The following is a 16,294-nucleotide window of genomic DNA, read 5'->3' on the forward strand; positions in this document are numbered from 1 at the left end:
ATTTAAAAAATATATAAATTTAGTGTCCAATTAATTTTTTTCCAAGGGGCAATTTAGCTTGGCCAATCCACCTAGCCTGCACATCTTTGGGTTGTGGGGGCGAGACCCACGCAGACACGGGGAGAGCTGGGATCGAACGTGGCACCTTGGTGCTGTGAGACAGCAGGGCTAAATAAGCAGAAAATTGACAAACCTGCATAATCTGTCAAGAGGATTTGGAATCTGCAGAGGCAATACGACCAAACAGTTTAGATTTCACAGTGATGAATGTGCGGAGAGAAAGGTGGTTCATTTGGTAAATGCAGCTGCCGGGTTGTTGACCATATTCAAACTACCAGGTTCAAACATTAAGCCAAAATATGACTTCTTTAGAAAAGAAAGTAAAACCCATCTTTAAGACCAATGGTGCAGTTGGGTGCTGCAGAGCTTTGTCAGTAATCAAATATTCCACAAGAGGGCGCATGTGACTAAAATGAGAAAGGAGTTGTGTGATTAGAGAGGGACATCCAGTGGTGGTTTAGGAAAATGCAGGTTTACTGGGAAAATTCAGGTACAGAATAATTAAAAACCTTTACTTGCATCAAGTCCACACAGAAATAGGGCATTTGGCCCAACAGGTTCATGCCTGCTCCCACCCTCTTTCAGTGTTTTACCGGCCGATCTTCAGGACCCACGCCAGCTGACCGATGTGACCCACGTGGCTGACCTTCGCGACTCACGTCGGCCGACCTTCATGACCCATGCCACGCTCGCTTCACCTTCAATGCGAAAGGGAGCCTGCTTGGTCCTCACGATCTCACTTGAATCAGGTCCAAAGGAGGAGAGGGCAATGTGCATATCAGGTGCAGACTGCAGGCAGTTCCTTCATGCCGTCTTCAACTTTATGAAAACGGAAAATCCAACCTCGCAGATATAGGTCATTGTGAAGGGAAATAGCAACAAAATGCTTCTTTTACTCAGCACTGAACACTCCTTGGAGATGCTACTCCAGAATGCTGACAGCCTCATGGGATTTTGACATGTTTTTAATGTGGTATTACAGGTCAGATACAGCAGTGTAGTCTTTTAATTTCGAATCAGCTCTAAGTTAATAACTGAATCAAGAGTCTCAACCGCAAGAGGAATATTTCATCCACCACACTACTTTCAAAATCTCAAACTTCTCCTCTAATTTGCCAGTACTTCCCCGCATATAACACACATGGACTTTACATCCTTATTTGCATTGGCACAATTGACAAAACCATACCTCAAGAAACCATCTTTATACTGCTTTGTTCCCGTGTTGAGTCGCTTCTTTGTAGGTTGTTAACCAGAGGCCCTGGAGCTCTGTACCGAGCTAACTGCTCCGGCCTGCCCTTGGACTCTCCTGAGCAGCTCTCTCCAGCAGATTCTGTTGTGAGATCCTGGCCAGTAGGTACACAGCCTATTTGTGTCTCTGGCCGCCTCTTACTTGGAAGAGAACAATCCATCTTAACAGTCCTTTTGCCAGCAGCTGGAAAATGGAAGTAACTCTGCCCCGTGATTTGGCACCAAAAGCATGTACATGGAGGGAGCTTGATGTCACGTGTACGTGTAGGGTGTGTGAATGACTCACTGCTGCCACTTGTGGCTGGAAGACTGCACAAAGCCTCATTTATTTTCATTCTCAATGTAAAAGAATGTGTTGATCGGTGCTTGGGCCCAAGCTATTCGCAATAAACATCAATGATTTGGATGAGGGAACCAGAAATAATGGGCTGGTCTCTCCGTCGGCCGGATCCTCTGTTTCGCTGGCAGTGCACTCATGCCCGCGGAAAAGCATGGGAGTGCCCACAATGGGAAACCCCATTGGCCCGTTGGAGAATCCCGCTGCCGGCGGGGAGGGGGGGGGGGGGGGTGCGTGGCACCGAGAAACGGGTGCGGCGTGAGGGAGAATCCCACCCAATATTTTCAGGTTTGCTGATGACACTAAACTTGGTGGGACAGTCAGTGGTGAGGAAGGTGTTAGGCTGCTTCGGGTTCAGGGTGATTGAGACAAGTTGATTGATGGGCAATGGCATGGCAGATGCCGTATAACATGGATAAGTGTGAAGAGAAAGGGAGAAGCAGAATGGCAGATAATTTGGGGTAGCACAGTGGTTAGCACTGTTGCTTCACAGCGCCAGGGTCCCAGGTTCGATTCCCCGCTGACACTGTCTGTGCAGAGTCTGCACGTTCTCCCCGAGTCTGCGTGGGTTTCCTCCGGGTGCTCCGGTTTCCTCCCACAAATCCCGAAAGGCGTGCTGTTAGGTAATTTGGACACTCTGAATTCTCCCTCAGTGTACCCGAACAGGCGCCGGAGTGAGGCTACTAGGGGATTTTCACAGTATCTTCATTGCAGTGTTAATGTGAGCCGACTTGTGACAATAAAAATTATTATTATTTAAATGGTAATTGTTTTGGAAATGTTGACATACAAAGGGACCTGGGTGGCCTTGTACACCAGTCACTGAAAGCAACCATGTGGATACAGCGAGCAGTTCGGAAGGCAATTGGTATGTTGGCATTCATTGCCTGAGGGGTGGCATTGTGGCACAATGATTAGCACAGTCTGCAGTGACTTGGGTCACTGTCTGCAGAGTTTGCACGTTCTCCCCGAGTCTGTGTGAGTTTCCTCCAGGTGCTCCGGTTTCCTCCCACAATCCTAAGATGTGTAGGTTAGGGGGCAGCACGGTGTGGCGCAGTGGGTTATCACACTGCTGCCTCACGGCGCCAAGGACCCGGGTTCGATCCCAGCCCTGGTTCACTGTTGGTGTGGAGATTGCACATTCTCCCCGTTTCTGCGAGAGTGTCGTTCCACAACCCAAAAAGATGTGCAGGGTTGGTGGACTGGCCACGCTAAATTAATTGGGGGAAAAATAATTGGCTACTCTACATTTTAAAAAAAAGATGTCTAGGTTAGGTAGATTGACCATGTTAAATTGTCCCTTAGTGTCCACCATTTGGGGTTACTGGGTTATGGGGATGGGGGTGGGGGGGGGGGGGGGAGCGTGGGCCTAGGTAGGGTGCCCTTTGAGAGAGTGGATGTAGACTCATTGGGCCGAATGGCCTCCTTCTGCACTGTTGTGAATCTATGATTCTATGAATTCAGTACTGGAGCAAGGATGTCTGACAGTAGCTGTACAGGGCCTTGATGAGACCACAGCTGGAGTATTGTGTGCAGTTTTGGTCTCCTTATCTGAGAAAGGATGTACTTGCCGTACAGAGAGTGGCAGGATTTTCATACCAGGAGAGACTGGGTCGATTGAGTCTCTGTTTACTGGAACTTAGATGAATGAGAGAGGATCTAATTGAACCGTAAAAAGTTCTGACAGGGCTGGACAGAATGGGATCCTCTGCTGGGGGGTGGGGTCTTGAACGAGGGGGTCACAGTCTCAGGATATGTGGTGGGCCAGTAGGGACTGGGATGAGGAGAAACGTCATCAACCAGAAGGTGGTGAACCTGCGGAATTCTCTACCACAGAAGCTGTGGAGGACGAATCACTTAATATATTTAAGAAGGAAGGAAGGACTCTACAGTTGTCAAAGGGTATGGAGAGAACATGGGAGTATGGCGTTGAGATAGAGGATCAACCTTTCTCATGTTAATAGAACAGTACAGCAAAGAACAGGCCCTTCGGCCCTCGATGTTGTGCCGAGCCATGATCACCCTACTCAAACCCACGTATCCACCCTATACCCGTAACCCAATAACCCCCCCCTTAACCTTACTTTTTAAGACACTACGGGCAATTTAGCATGGCCAATCCACCTAACCCACACATCTTTGGACTGTGGGAGGAAACCGGAGCACCCGGAGGAAACCCACGCACACACGGGGAGGACGTGCAGACTCCGCACAGACAGTGACCCAGCCGGGAATCGTTGAATGGCAGCGCAGGCTCGAAGGGCCATTCGGCTCACTCCTCCTATTTTCTATGTTTCTTGTGGTGATATGCATGCACACATGAATCACATAAATGTGTATAGTTGTATAAATGTATAAAGTTGCATATGAGTACATGTAACCATTGATATGACCTGCGGCCAGCAGGTGGCAGCAGACTTCCATCGCATGACTGGACTGACCCGCCAGTTGGTAGTAGGATTTACAACAGGGCACTTGACCTTAAAACAGTTCCTGAGGAATTCGAGCAACCTGCACAATGGCGCAGTGGTCAGCACTGCTGCCTCACAGCTCCAAGGTCCCAGGTTCAATTCCGGCCTTGGATGAACTGTCTGTGCGGAGTTTACATGTTCTCCCCGTGTCTGCGGGGGTTTCCTCCGGGTGCTCCGGTTTCCTCCCGCAGTCCAAAGATAGAATATAGAACATACAGTGCAGAAGGAGGCCATTTGGCCCATCGAGTCTGCACCTCATTTCCACCCTATTCCCGTAACCCAATAACCCCTCCTCCCCTTTTTGGTCACTAACGTCTTTGGATGTGCAGGTTACGTGAATTAGCCATGCTAATATTGCCCCTTAGTGTCCAAAAGGTTTGGTGGGCTTACTGGGTTACGGGATGGAAGCCTGGGCTTAAGTTACCTTTCCAAAGGCCGGTGCAGACTCGATGGGCTGAATGGCCTCCTTCTGCACTGTAACTTCTATGATTATACTGCTGGTTACATTTCCATATGTTTGACAATAAATTATTATTCCAGTTAAATATCTCTAGATTCTGTGTGTATCACTATCACATAACACAACATTTCTATCTCCTGCTTTGGCTCTGTCACTTCCTGCCTGATTGAAATCTAGTGGAGTGTTTTGCGATGTTTCACTATGTTTAAAACAAAGTTGTTGGTTCATAGAACCTTTGGTCAGTGCTCATTACCCCTGATCATCCCCCCCCCCCCCCCCCCCACCGACACCAGGTATTCCAGGAATGTTCGCTGTTTATTCCGGTGTTGAAACGGTAGATTTTTCTCTCCTTCCCAAACAGAATGGCTCCACAGAATGCAGCATGACAAGGCCACTCAGCCGTTTCCCACAGCGACTAATTTATTAAATTGCTGCTAAATATGTAGTTCACCACTATAATTACCCCTCCACACCTAATTGGTGGGGGGAAAAAAACACACTTACTTTCACATCAAGTTTAGCCTTAAGCTATTTAATTGGTGTGGTGCTAGAAGCGAGAGTAGCTATTATCACGCCCCGTGACTTAAAGGTTTGAATTAAAGTTGAGTTCAGTCCATGATATTCAAAATGCAGTTATTCTGTTCCCACACTTTAGCAATAAGATCCTTTACACTCCACTGGTCTGCAAATAAAAACAAAAACTGCTGGAAATACTCAACAGGTCAGGCATCGATGGAGAGAACTAGGGTTAGGCCAGATGGTTGGGGGGGGCGAATGTAGTGAGACATGAATCCAAGGTCCCGGTTGAGGCTTGGGAAACTTAGCAACTGTCCTGGCTTGAGACAATTCACACCTCTTTAACCTGTGATCACCCCTCTCTCCAGTCGCACCGTCTGGACCTGTAAAGACTTAATTACCTGCAAAGACTCGCATTCAAAGTATCATCTTGCATCATTGACTTTGTCTATATATGTGTTTGTGGAACCCACCTCTTCATTCACCTGAGGAAGGAGCTGCGCTCCGAAAGCTAGTGATTCAAAACAAACCTGTTGGACTTTAACCTGGTGTAAGACTTCTTACTGTTCTTAAATGTTATGAGGGTCTTTGCCTCCACCACCCTTTCAGGCAGCGAGTTCCACACTCCCACCACCCTCTGGGTGAAAAGGGCTTTCCTCACATCCCCTCTAAACCTCCTGCCCCTTACCTTAAACCTATGCCCCCAGGTCATTGACCCCTCCCCCAAGGGGAAAGGTTTCTTCCCGTCTATTCTACCCATGCCCCTCATAATTTTATACATCTCAATCATATCCCTCCTCCATCTCCTCCGCTCCAAGGAAAACAACCCCAGTCTATCCAATCTCTCTTCATAACTAAAACCCTCCAGCCCAGGCAACATCCTGGTAAATCTCCTCTGCACCCTTTCCAGTGCTATCACATCCCTCCAACACTGTGCAGTCCAGAACTGCACTGCCTTAGCTGTGGCTTAACCAGAGTTTTATACAGTTCCAACATAACCTCCCTGCTCTTAAACTCTCTGCCTTGGCTAATAAAGACAAGTATACCATATGCCTTCTGAACCACTTCATCCACCTGCCCAGCTACCTTAAGGAACCAGTATACATGCACACCAAAGATCCTTGGTGCTTCCCTGGGTCCTGTCGTTCATCATGTAGCCCGGGGCTGAAGCAGTCAGGTGTTGAGTTTTAGTTTAGATTTTGCTGTGAACAGAACAGGAGCATTTTGCCAAATGCTGGGAAGTTAAACAGTCGTTTGACACGGGCAAGAATCTGCAGGCTGTTTCCTGAAGGATCTCTCTCTCTCTCTCTCTCAAAATAGTTTCTCCAAGATATATCAGTACAGCAAGTGCTCATGTGGTTGCTAACTGCATTTAAAAATGGATTTTGACCTGAGATGGGGTTTGCTTGATTGGAGATAAAAAGATCGCAGTTTGGAGTTAAAGTGTCTCATTTTATTGTTAAGCATTGCTTGACTGGTAATTGGAAACTATTTCTTGTATGATGTTAAAGTTCGTTTAATACTGTGTTAATAATAAAGTTTGTTTTAATATTCCATATCTCTGTGTGTGGAATCACTCCTGGAATGAAATATCCTTTTTTCATAGTCTTACAAATTTAAAAAAATATATTTTTATTTTCCTCCTTTTTCACATTTTCTCCCAAATTTACACCCAACAATAAAAAATAATCAGTAACGAATACAATGCCAATCCCCATAACAATAACAATGATCCCATTCTCCCACCAAACTCCCAAACATTAGCCCGCATGTTAACATAAACAAATGACAAAGAGGAATCAGGAATCACCCATAGTCACCATTAACAAATATAGTCCCCCTCCCCCCAACCCTCCCAACCCCGCCCCGATGTGATCCAATTCTCGAAAATGCATAATGAATAACGCCCATGAATTGTAGAACCCCTCCATCCTTCCCCTCAGTTCAAATTTGACATTTTCAAGCGGTAAGAATTCCAGCAGGTCCCCCCCCCCCACCACGCCAGGGCACAGGGTGGAGAGGTTGATCTCCACCCTAACAGGATCCGCCTTTGAGCGATCAACGAGGCGAAGGCTACAACATCTGCCTCCGCGCCCACTTCCAACCCCGGCTGTTCCGACGCCCCGAATATGGCCTCCCGGAGGCACGGTCCAGTTTTGCGTGCACCACCGTGGAAATTACCCTAAACACCTCCTTCCAGTAATTCTCTAGCTTTGGACAGGACCAAAACATATGAATGTGGTTTGCGGGGCCTCCCCCGCAACGTTCACACACATCTTCAAAGAGCCGGCTCACCCTCGCCCTTGTGAGGTGCGCTCTGTACACCACCTTCAGCTGTATCAACCCCAACCTCGCGCACAAGGTGGAGGCGATCACCCTCCGGAGCACCTCACAGCAGAACCCCTCCTCCATAACCTCTCCCAACTCTTCCTCCCACTTTGCCTTGATCCCTTCTAGCAGCACCTTCACCATCTCCGAAATACCCCGTAAACCGTCGATACTACCCCCTTCTCCAGTCCCCCTGTCATCAGCACCTCCTCCAGACAAATGTAATAAATATTGAGGTTTCTGACCGGTGCCCTAACAAATATTGGGGTCTGCTCTGGGATGGTAATTTTGGATCCCTCTGCCTGAGGTCTAACCCATGCAGCCTGCCTCCTGGTGACCTTTATGCCACGCTAGATGAGGCATTGATCCACTGACTGATCCAAGGAGCTTTGTCGGTATATTTATTATATATAATGTATATGTATCGGGCGGGGGCCAGCAACGCTATTTAACGCTAATTGGGGGAGGGAGGGGAGTTGTTCTGACGGGAATGGAAACGGCATGGTAACAGTGAGGAGGTCATGGGTGGAGCCGGCCAGGAGGCGGGCCAGAGGAAGCGCGACACATTGCTGGGGGGCTGGCCAAGGAAAGGGGATGGCTGATCGGCAAAGGGAGGGGGGGTGAAGTGCCCCACAACCAGGCTGATCACCTGGAATGTTAGAGTGTTAAACGGGCCAGTGAAGAGGGCGCCTGTGTTTGCGCGTGTGTGGGTTCTGAAGGCGGACATAGTCATGTTGCAGGAGACGTGCCTGAAAGTGGCAGACCAGGTTAGGTTAAGGAAGGGCTGGATCAGTCAGGTCTTTCATTCGGGGCTTGATTCTAAGACGAGGGGGTGGCGATCCTGATTAATAAGAGGGTACAATTTGAGGCGGAGGGCACAGTCGTGGATGGGGGTGGCAGGTTCGTTATGGTGGGGGGTAAGCTCGAAGGGGTGAGAGAAGTCCTGGTCAGTGTGTATGCCCCTAATTGGGACAATGTGGATTTTATTAGGAGGATGCTAGGGAAGATCCCCGACTTAGACTGACTCGCGTAAGCTGATCATGGGCGGGGACTTTAATACAGTCCCGGCTCTGGGCCTGGATCGGTCATGTTCAAGAACGGGCAGGTTGCCAGTGTTGGCAAAGGAACTGAGAGGGTTCATGGAGCAAAGGGGGGGAGCAGATCCGTGGAGATTTAGCCGGCCGACGGGGAGGGAGTTCTCTTGTTACTCCCACGTCCACAAGGTGTATTCCTGAATTGACTACTTTGTGATTAGTAGGGACCTGCTGGCCGGAATGGTGGGGGCAGAACACTCGGCAATTGCCATATCGGACCATGCTCCGCACTGGGTAGACCTGGAGTTTTGTAAGGATAGCTTTCAGCGCCCACCATGGAGGCTGGAAGTTGGACTACTCGCGAACGAGGAGGTGTGTGAGAGGCTGATGTGTGAAATGCATTCAGAATTACCTGCAGGTGAACAATACTGGAGAAATCTCGGCAGCAGTGCTCTGGGAGGCATTGAAGGCAGTGGTGAGAGGGGAGCTGATTTCAATCCGGGCGTACAGGGACAGGACAGATAGGGCAGAGACGAACCGACTGATTGAGGAAATTCTACGGACGGACAGGAGTTACGCGGAATCCCCAAGGCCAGAGTTACTCAGGAAACGACAGAGGCTACGGCCGAATGTGGGGAGCTGACTACAGGCAAGGCTGTAGAGCAGCTTAGAAAGGTAAAAGGGGCGATTGATGAGCATGGGGAGAAGGCCAGTAGAATGCTTGCGCAGCAACTGAGGAAGAGGGAAGCGGCGAGGGAAATAGGGAGGGTAGTGGATGGGGAGGGTAATCTATTGGGTGATCCAGCAGGGCTGAACAAGGTATTTTGGGACTTTTATAGGAAGCTGTAAACTTCGGAACCACCCGGGGGACTGGGGGGGATGAGGCGATTCCTGGACGGATTGACCTTCCCAAGAGTGGGGACGGGGTTGGTGGACGGACTGGGGGCCCTGGTCAGGATTGAAGAGGTATTGGGGGGCCTGAAGGTCATGCAGTCGGGTAAAGCCCCGGGGCCGGACGGGTATCCGGTGGAGTTTTACAAAAAATGTGCCGGGATAGTGGGGCCAGTGCTGGTCAGGGTCTTTAATGAGGTAAGAGACAGAGGGAGTTTATCCCCGATGATGTCGCAGGCCACCATCTCGCTCATTCTGAAACGGGATAAGGACCTGGAGGCCTGTGGGTCATACAGGCCGATCTCCTTGATCAATGTAGACGCTAAGTTACCGGCCAAGATTTTGGCGACCAGAATTGAGGACTGTGTACTGGATGTAATTGTGGAGGACCAAACCGGGTTTGTAAAGGGAAGGCAGCTGGTAGCCAACACAAGAAGGCTGCTCAATGTGATTATGATGCCCCCGGAGAGTAGGGAGGCAGAGATAGTGGTCGCCATGGATGCTGAAAAGGCTTTTGACCGGGTCGAGTGGGACTATCTGTGGCAGGTACTAGGACGGGTTCGGGTTCGGGGTGGGGTTCATCGACTGGGTCAGGATGTTGTATCAGGCCCCAGAGGCGAGTGTAAGGACGAACAGGATGACATCGGACTACTTTAGACTGCACCATGGGACAAGACAGGGCTGCCCTCTCTCCCCTCTGCTGTTTGGGCTGGCCATAGAGCCGCTGGCAATTGTACTGAGAGCTTCTAGGGGCTGGTCCGGGGGGAGTGGAACATAGAGTCTCATTATACGCGGACGATCTGCTGTTATATGTATCAGACCCAATGTTGGGGATGGATGGTATTATGGCAACCCTGAGGGAATTTGGCCGGTTCTCCGGATACAAACTGAACATGGCTAAGAGTGAGTTGTTTGTAATTCAGGCGAGGGGGCAGGAGAGTGGGCTGAAGGGGTTGCCGTTCAGGCTAGTGGGGGAGAGTTTCCGATATTTGGGGATTCAGGTGGCACGGGACTGGGGCAGCTTGCATAAGCTCAACTATTCCGACTGGTGGAACGAGTGAGGGAGGAGGTCCGGAGGTGGGATGCGCTCCCGCTGTCATTGGCGGGGAGGGTGCAGACTGTTAAGATGATGATTCTCCCGCGGTTCTTGTTTGTTTTTCAGTGTCTCCCCATCTTTACCCCGCGGTCCTTCTTTAAGAGGCTGAATAAAATTATTCTGGGATTTGTATGGGCAGGGAGGTCCCCGTGGGTGAAGAGGGTGATGCTTGAAAGGAGCAGAGGAGAAGGTGCTGGCATTGCCGAACTTCAGCAACTATTACTGGGCGGCCAACATAGCGATGATAAGGAAATGGATGGTGGGTGCGGGGTCGGTTTGGGAGCGGATGGAAGCTGCTTCGTGCAGGGGCACTAGCTTAGCAGCCCTGGTCACGGCGCCTCTGCCGCTTCCGCCGGCACAGTACTCCACCAGCCCAATAGTGGTGGCGGCTCTTCGGATCTGGGGCCAGTGGAGGAGGCATGTAGGGAGGCAAGAGCATCGGTGTGGACCCCAATCTGCGGCAACCACCGATTTGCCCCGGGGAACATGGACGGGGGGTATAGACTGTGGAGGAGGGCGGGGATTGTGAGGATGCGGGATCTGTTCCTGGAAGGGAGCTTTCCGAGCATGAGGGCGCTGGAGGAGAAGTTTGGGCTGGTGAGAGGGAACGACTGACAGGTGAGGGATTTTGTACGCAGACTGGTGCCGTCCTTCCCACGTCTCCCGCCGAAGGGGAGGCAGGACAGGGTAGTTTCTGGGGGAGAGGATAGAGTTTCAGACGACTACAAGGAGCTAATGAGAGCTGAGGATACGCAGACCGAGGACCTGAAGCTTAAGTAGGAGGAGGAACTCGGGGGGGGGGGGGGGGGGTACTGAAAACTGGGGTGGTGATGAGTCCGGAGGTGGCAATGTTTAGGGTGTCGGAGGACCCGGGAGTCCAGGAAGAGAGAGAGGCCGACATTCTGGCCTTTGCTTCCCTGGTAGCCCGGCGACGAATACTGCTGGCATGGAGGGACTCAAAGCCCCCGAAGACGGAGGCCTGGCTATCAGACATGGCGAGCTTTCTCGGTCTGGAGAAAGTCAAGTTCGCCTTGAGAGGTTTGCCCGAAGGTGGCAGCCATTTATTGACTTCTTTGCAGAGGGGTTAGCGTCAGCAGTGGGGGGGGGGGGGGGGGGGGTGGGGGGGGGGGGGGGTCTAGGGTAGAGTAGAGTAGAGTAGAGTAGGGGGATATTGAGGCAGGTCCATGCGTGAACAGAGCCGTGGTTTGCACCATGTTTAATTTGTAATTTCTGTCTTAGAACAAAGAACAAAGAAAATTACAGCACAGGAACAGGCCCTTCAGCCCTCCCAGCCTGCGTCGATCCAGATCCTTTATCTAAACCGGTCGCCTATTTTCCAAGGATCGACTTCCCTCTGTTCCCCGCCCATTCATATATCTGTCCAGATGCATCTTAAATGATGCTATCGTGCCCGCCTCTACCACCTCCGCTGGTAAAGCATTCCAGGAACCCACCACCCTCTGTGTAAAAAACTTTCCATGCACATCTCCCTTAAACTTTCCCCCTCTCACCTTGAATTCGTGACCCCTTGTAATTGACACCCCCACTCTTGGAAAAAGCTTGTTGCTATCCACCCTGTCCATACCTCTCATAATTTTGTAGACCTCAATCAGGTCCCCCCTCAACCTCCATCTTTCCAACAAAAGCAATCCTAATCTACTCAACCTTTCTTCATAGCTAACACCCTCCATACCAGGCAACATCCTGGTGAACCTCCTCTGCACCCTCTCTAAAGCATCCACATCCTTCTGGTAATGTGGCGACCAGAACTGCACGCAGTATTCCAAATGTGGCCTAACCAAAGTCCTATACAACTGTAACATGACCTGCCGACTCTTGTACTCAATACCCCGTCCGATGAAGGCAAGCATGCTGTATGCCTTCTTGACCACTCTATCGACCTGCATTGCCACCTTCAGGGTACAATGGACCTGAACTCCCAGATCTCTCTGTACATCAATTTCCCCCAGGACTCTTCCATTGACCATATAGTTAGATCTTCCAAAATGCATCACCTCGCATTTGCCTGGATTGAACTCCATCTGTCATTTCTCTGCCCAACTCTCCAATCTATCTATATTTTGCTGTATTCTCTGACAGTCCTCCTCACCATCTGCAACTCCACCAATCTTTGTATCATCTGCAAACTTGCTCATCAGACCACCTATAACTTCGTCCAGATCATTTATATATATCACAAACTGACTTATTTTTTTCTGTACAATGTCACTTTTTCTATATGCCTAAAATACCTCAATAAAATTGTTTGTTAAAAAAAAAGAATTATAAGAGACGGAGGAAAGTTCAGACAACACACTGGAGGGAGTGAGGGGGGGAGGGGCGGGTGGTGGGGCGAGAGACAGTGAATGAGAGGGGGAGTGTGAAAGAGACGGAAAGAGTGACAGAAAGTGAAAGCACAAAGGAGAGAGGGAAGAAGAGCGAGACGAGACGGAAAGAGAGAGTGAGAGGCAGAGAGAGATGTCGTGATTGTAGATCTGAGTAGATGCAATACAACTGAGCAAGCACTAGAGGGAGCACGGGAGAGATATATATACACAGGGACAGGAAGTGACGACACACTTCACGGAAGGTAGAACTCGTAGCAGGACACAGAGACAGGCAGGCAGCAGCATTTGAGGTAGCCGTAAGTTAAGCTCTGAAGAGAGAACGAATTCACAATAAAGCATCTTCTCCACCTTTGAGACTACGAGCTTTATTAAGACACGAGGAACAACACATGGTACCAGGATTGGCTTCAGACGCTTACTACAGGACAACTCAGCTGCAGACACAGAAAGAACAAAATGGCATGGAAATCTCCTACTGGACATTGGACTTGGGAAGACATCGCTTATTCGAGGATGTGGCTTGGATACCCATCTCAGCTGGACACGACCGGCAATGTAAGAAATGTCTGGAAAATGTTTAAACAAATGTTCGATTTTTATATCATAGCTAATGATGTAGCAGCAGCCTCATTAAAATAGCAATGCTCATCGCAGGACATGAAGCTAGGAAAGTATATAATGGATTCAAATACTCAAAAGATGAAGACAGCAACAACTTACAAACAATACTAAACAAATTTGAAGAGTACTGTAAGGAATTTGAACAGCACGGTATGCTCAGAGACCAAACTGCACAGAGACTGAGTGATGCAAAACTTAAACAATCACTATCAAAGCATAATGGGTTCAGTCAAGAAATCGCGAATGAAAAGTACAGATGAAAAAGAAGAAATAACTTGAATTACAAGAGAATGAGATGGTGAGTGAGGAAAAGGGAGAGGGTGAAAGAGAGAATGAAAAAGATGGACAGGGAGTGACAGAAAGTGAAAGACATGGAGAAAGGACTAAAGGCAGAGAGTGAGTAACGGAGAGAGAGAGAGAGAGAGACAGAAATGTGGGAGAGCGTAAGAAACCAAGAGGGAAGAAAAAGAGAGGAAAGAGAAAGGGAGAGCAATTATGGGGTTGGGTCAATCCTGGGTCAGGGTGTCACGTTGAATGGTTTGAATTTGCAGAATGCTATTTTTTTTTTGGTTTTATATATTTTTTCCAATTAAGGGGCAATTTAGTGTGGCCAATCCACCTACCCTGCACATCAGGATGTAGGGGTGCAGACACAGGGGGGGGGGGGGGGGGGTGCAAACTCCACACGGACAGTGACCCGGGGCCGGGATCGAACCCGGGTCCTCGGCGCCGTGAGGCAGCAGTGCTAACTACTGCGCCACCATGCTGCTCCACACAATAAAACATTGCTCTGGTCTCGATATCTGGTCTCGATATCTTTCTTGTTGCGAGTATCAGAGACGGGGAATAGTATGTCACTCTGAGCTTTGTGATCAGATGGTCTGGCCACTATAGTCTGCCTGGAACTTGCTGCCGGAGGAGGAGGTGGAAGCAGATTACACAGAGGGTAGTGGGAGCCTGGAACTCGCTGCCGGAGGAGGAGGTGGAAGCAGATTACACAGAGGGTAGTGGGTGCCTGGAACTCGCTGCCGGAGGAGGAGGTGGAAGCAGATTACACAGAGGGTAGTGTGTGCCTGGAACTCGCTGCCGGAGGAGGACGTGGTGGAAGCAGATTACACAGAGGGTAGTGGGAGCCTGGAACTCGCTGCCGGAGGAGGTGGTGGAAGCAGATTACACAGAGGGTAGTGGGAACCTGGAACTCGCTGCCGGAGGAGGTGGAAGCAGATTACACAGAGGGTAGTGGGTGCCTGGAACTCCCTGCCGGAGGAGGTGGTGGAAGCAGGGATGATAGTGACGTTTAAGGGGCGTCTTGACAAATACAAGAATAGGATGGGAATAGAGGGATACGGACCCAGGAAGTGTAGAATATTTTAGGTTAGACGGGCAGTATGGTTGGCGCAGGCTTGGAGGGCCGAAGGGCCTGTTCCTCTGCTGTACTTTTCTTTGTTCTTTCTTCTCCCTGTATACCTTGAAGCATTGTCAGAATTAGCTGTGGTCGCAGTACCAGAGACCTGCCCCAAGGTGGCAGGACGTGACTATTGTCCACCAGCTCCTGCCGACTTCAAGATGCAGCAGGATGGTCCAGCAAACCATCCCAAACTTCAGCAAAGATAGAAAGAGACCAAGGATGCGTCATACGCAGCAGAGACTGCACAGTGGTAATATCACTGGGTTTAGTAATCCAGAGACCCACCCCGGCAGGTGGTGGAATTTAAATCCAACTAAAAAGCCAGTCTCAGATCATGGTGACCATAAAACCACCATCGCTTGCCATAAAACCCACCTGGGTCACTAATGCCCTTTCGGGAAGGAAATCTGCTGTCTTTACCCGGTCCGGCCTACAGGGGACTCCAGACCCACAGCAATGACTCTTGGCCGGATTCTCCAGTCCCCCAGCCGTGTATTTCTGGGCAGCGGGATGTGGCGCTGCCGGCTCCCACCGCTGACGATGGGAATTCCCATCGGAGCCACTCCAGGCAGCCGGGAAACCAGCGAGCGGGGTCCGCGCTGCCGCAGGACCGGAGAACCCTCCGGCCCATAACTGAAATGGCCGAGCAAGCCACTCAATCCAAGGATAATTAGGGATGGACAACCAACGCTGGCCTTGCGCATGAACGAACATGTTTAAAAAACCGTAACCTGCCAAATGCAGGACTCTTGTTAAAATTTATTGATGGCCTCCTGTCTTCCGGATCCTGTTACATTCCTTTGCGTAAAGAGTGGACCGAGTTAGTTTATTCAAAGCCTCAAATGCCCAAGCTGAATAATTGAAGATGCTGAGCAGAACGTTGTTCGTGATCCCTTTAAGCCTCGACACAAGATGGATGGCATCTGTATGTGGGAAGCACGATGGCGGCTGAAATTCAGCAATGAAGAAATACTTCACATCGAAATTCATACAGCACATTTCACACTTTGGGACATCCCAAAACATTAGCCGTACTTCTGTGTCGGAAACTCAGTAGCCAAATTTACGCACAGCAAATTCCCATAAACAGTGATGTCATGGACGAGCAGATATTCCATTTTGGTCGAGGAGTAAATATTGGCCGGGGCGGGGTCAGCGCGGTGGCGCAGTGGGTTAGCCCTGCTGCCTCACGGCGCTGAGGTCCCAGGCTCGATCCCGGCTCTGGGCCACTGTCCGTGTGGAGTTTGCACATTCTCCCCGTGTCTGCGTGGGTTTCACCCCCCACAACCCAAAGATGTGCAGAGTAGGTGGATTGGCCACACTAAATTGCCCCTTAATTGGAAAAATGAATTGGATTCTCTAAATTTATATTTAAAAAAATATTGTCCGGGGCTGTAAGAGGCACTCACTCACTCACTCGCGAGCTCTTCAAAATACTACTCTGGCATCTTTCACCCAAGGAGGCAGATGTCA

Source organism: Scyliorhinus canicula, chromosome 18, assembly GCF_902713615.1.
Source record: "Scyliorhinus canicula chromosome 18, sScyCan1.1, whole genome shotgun sequence".
Classification (NCBI taxonomy): domain Eukaryota; kingdom Metazoa; phylum Chordata; class Chondrichthyes; order Carcharhiniformes; family Scyliorhinidae; genus Scyliorhinus; species Scyliorhinus canicula.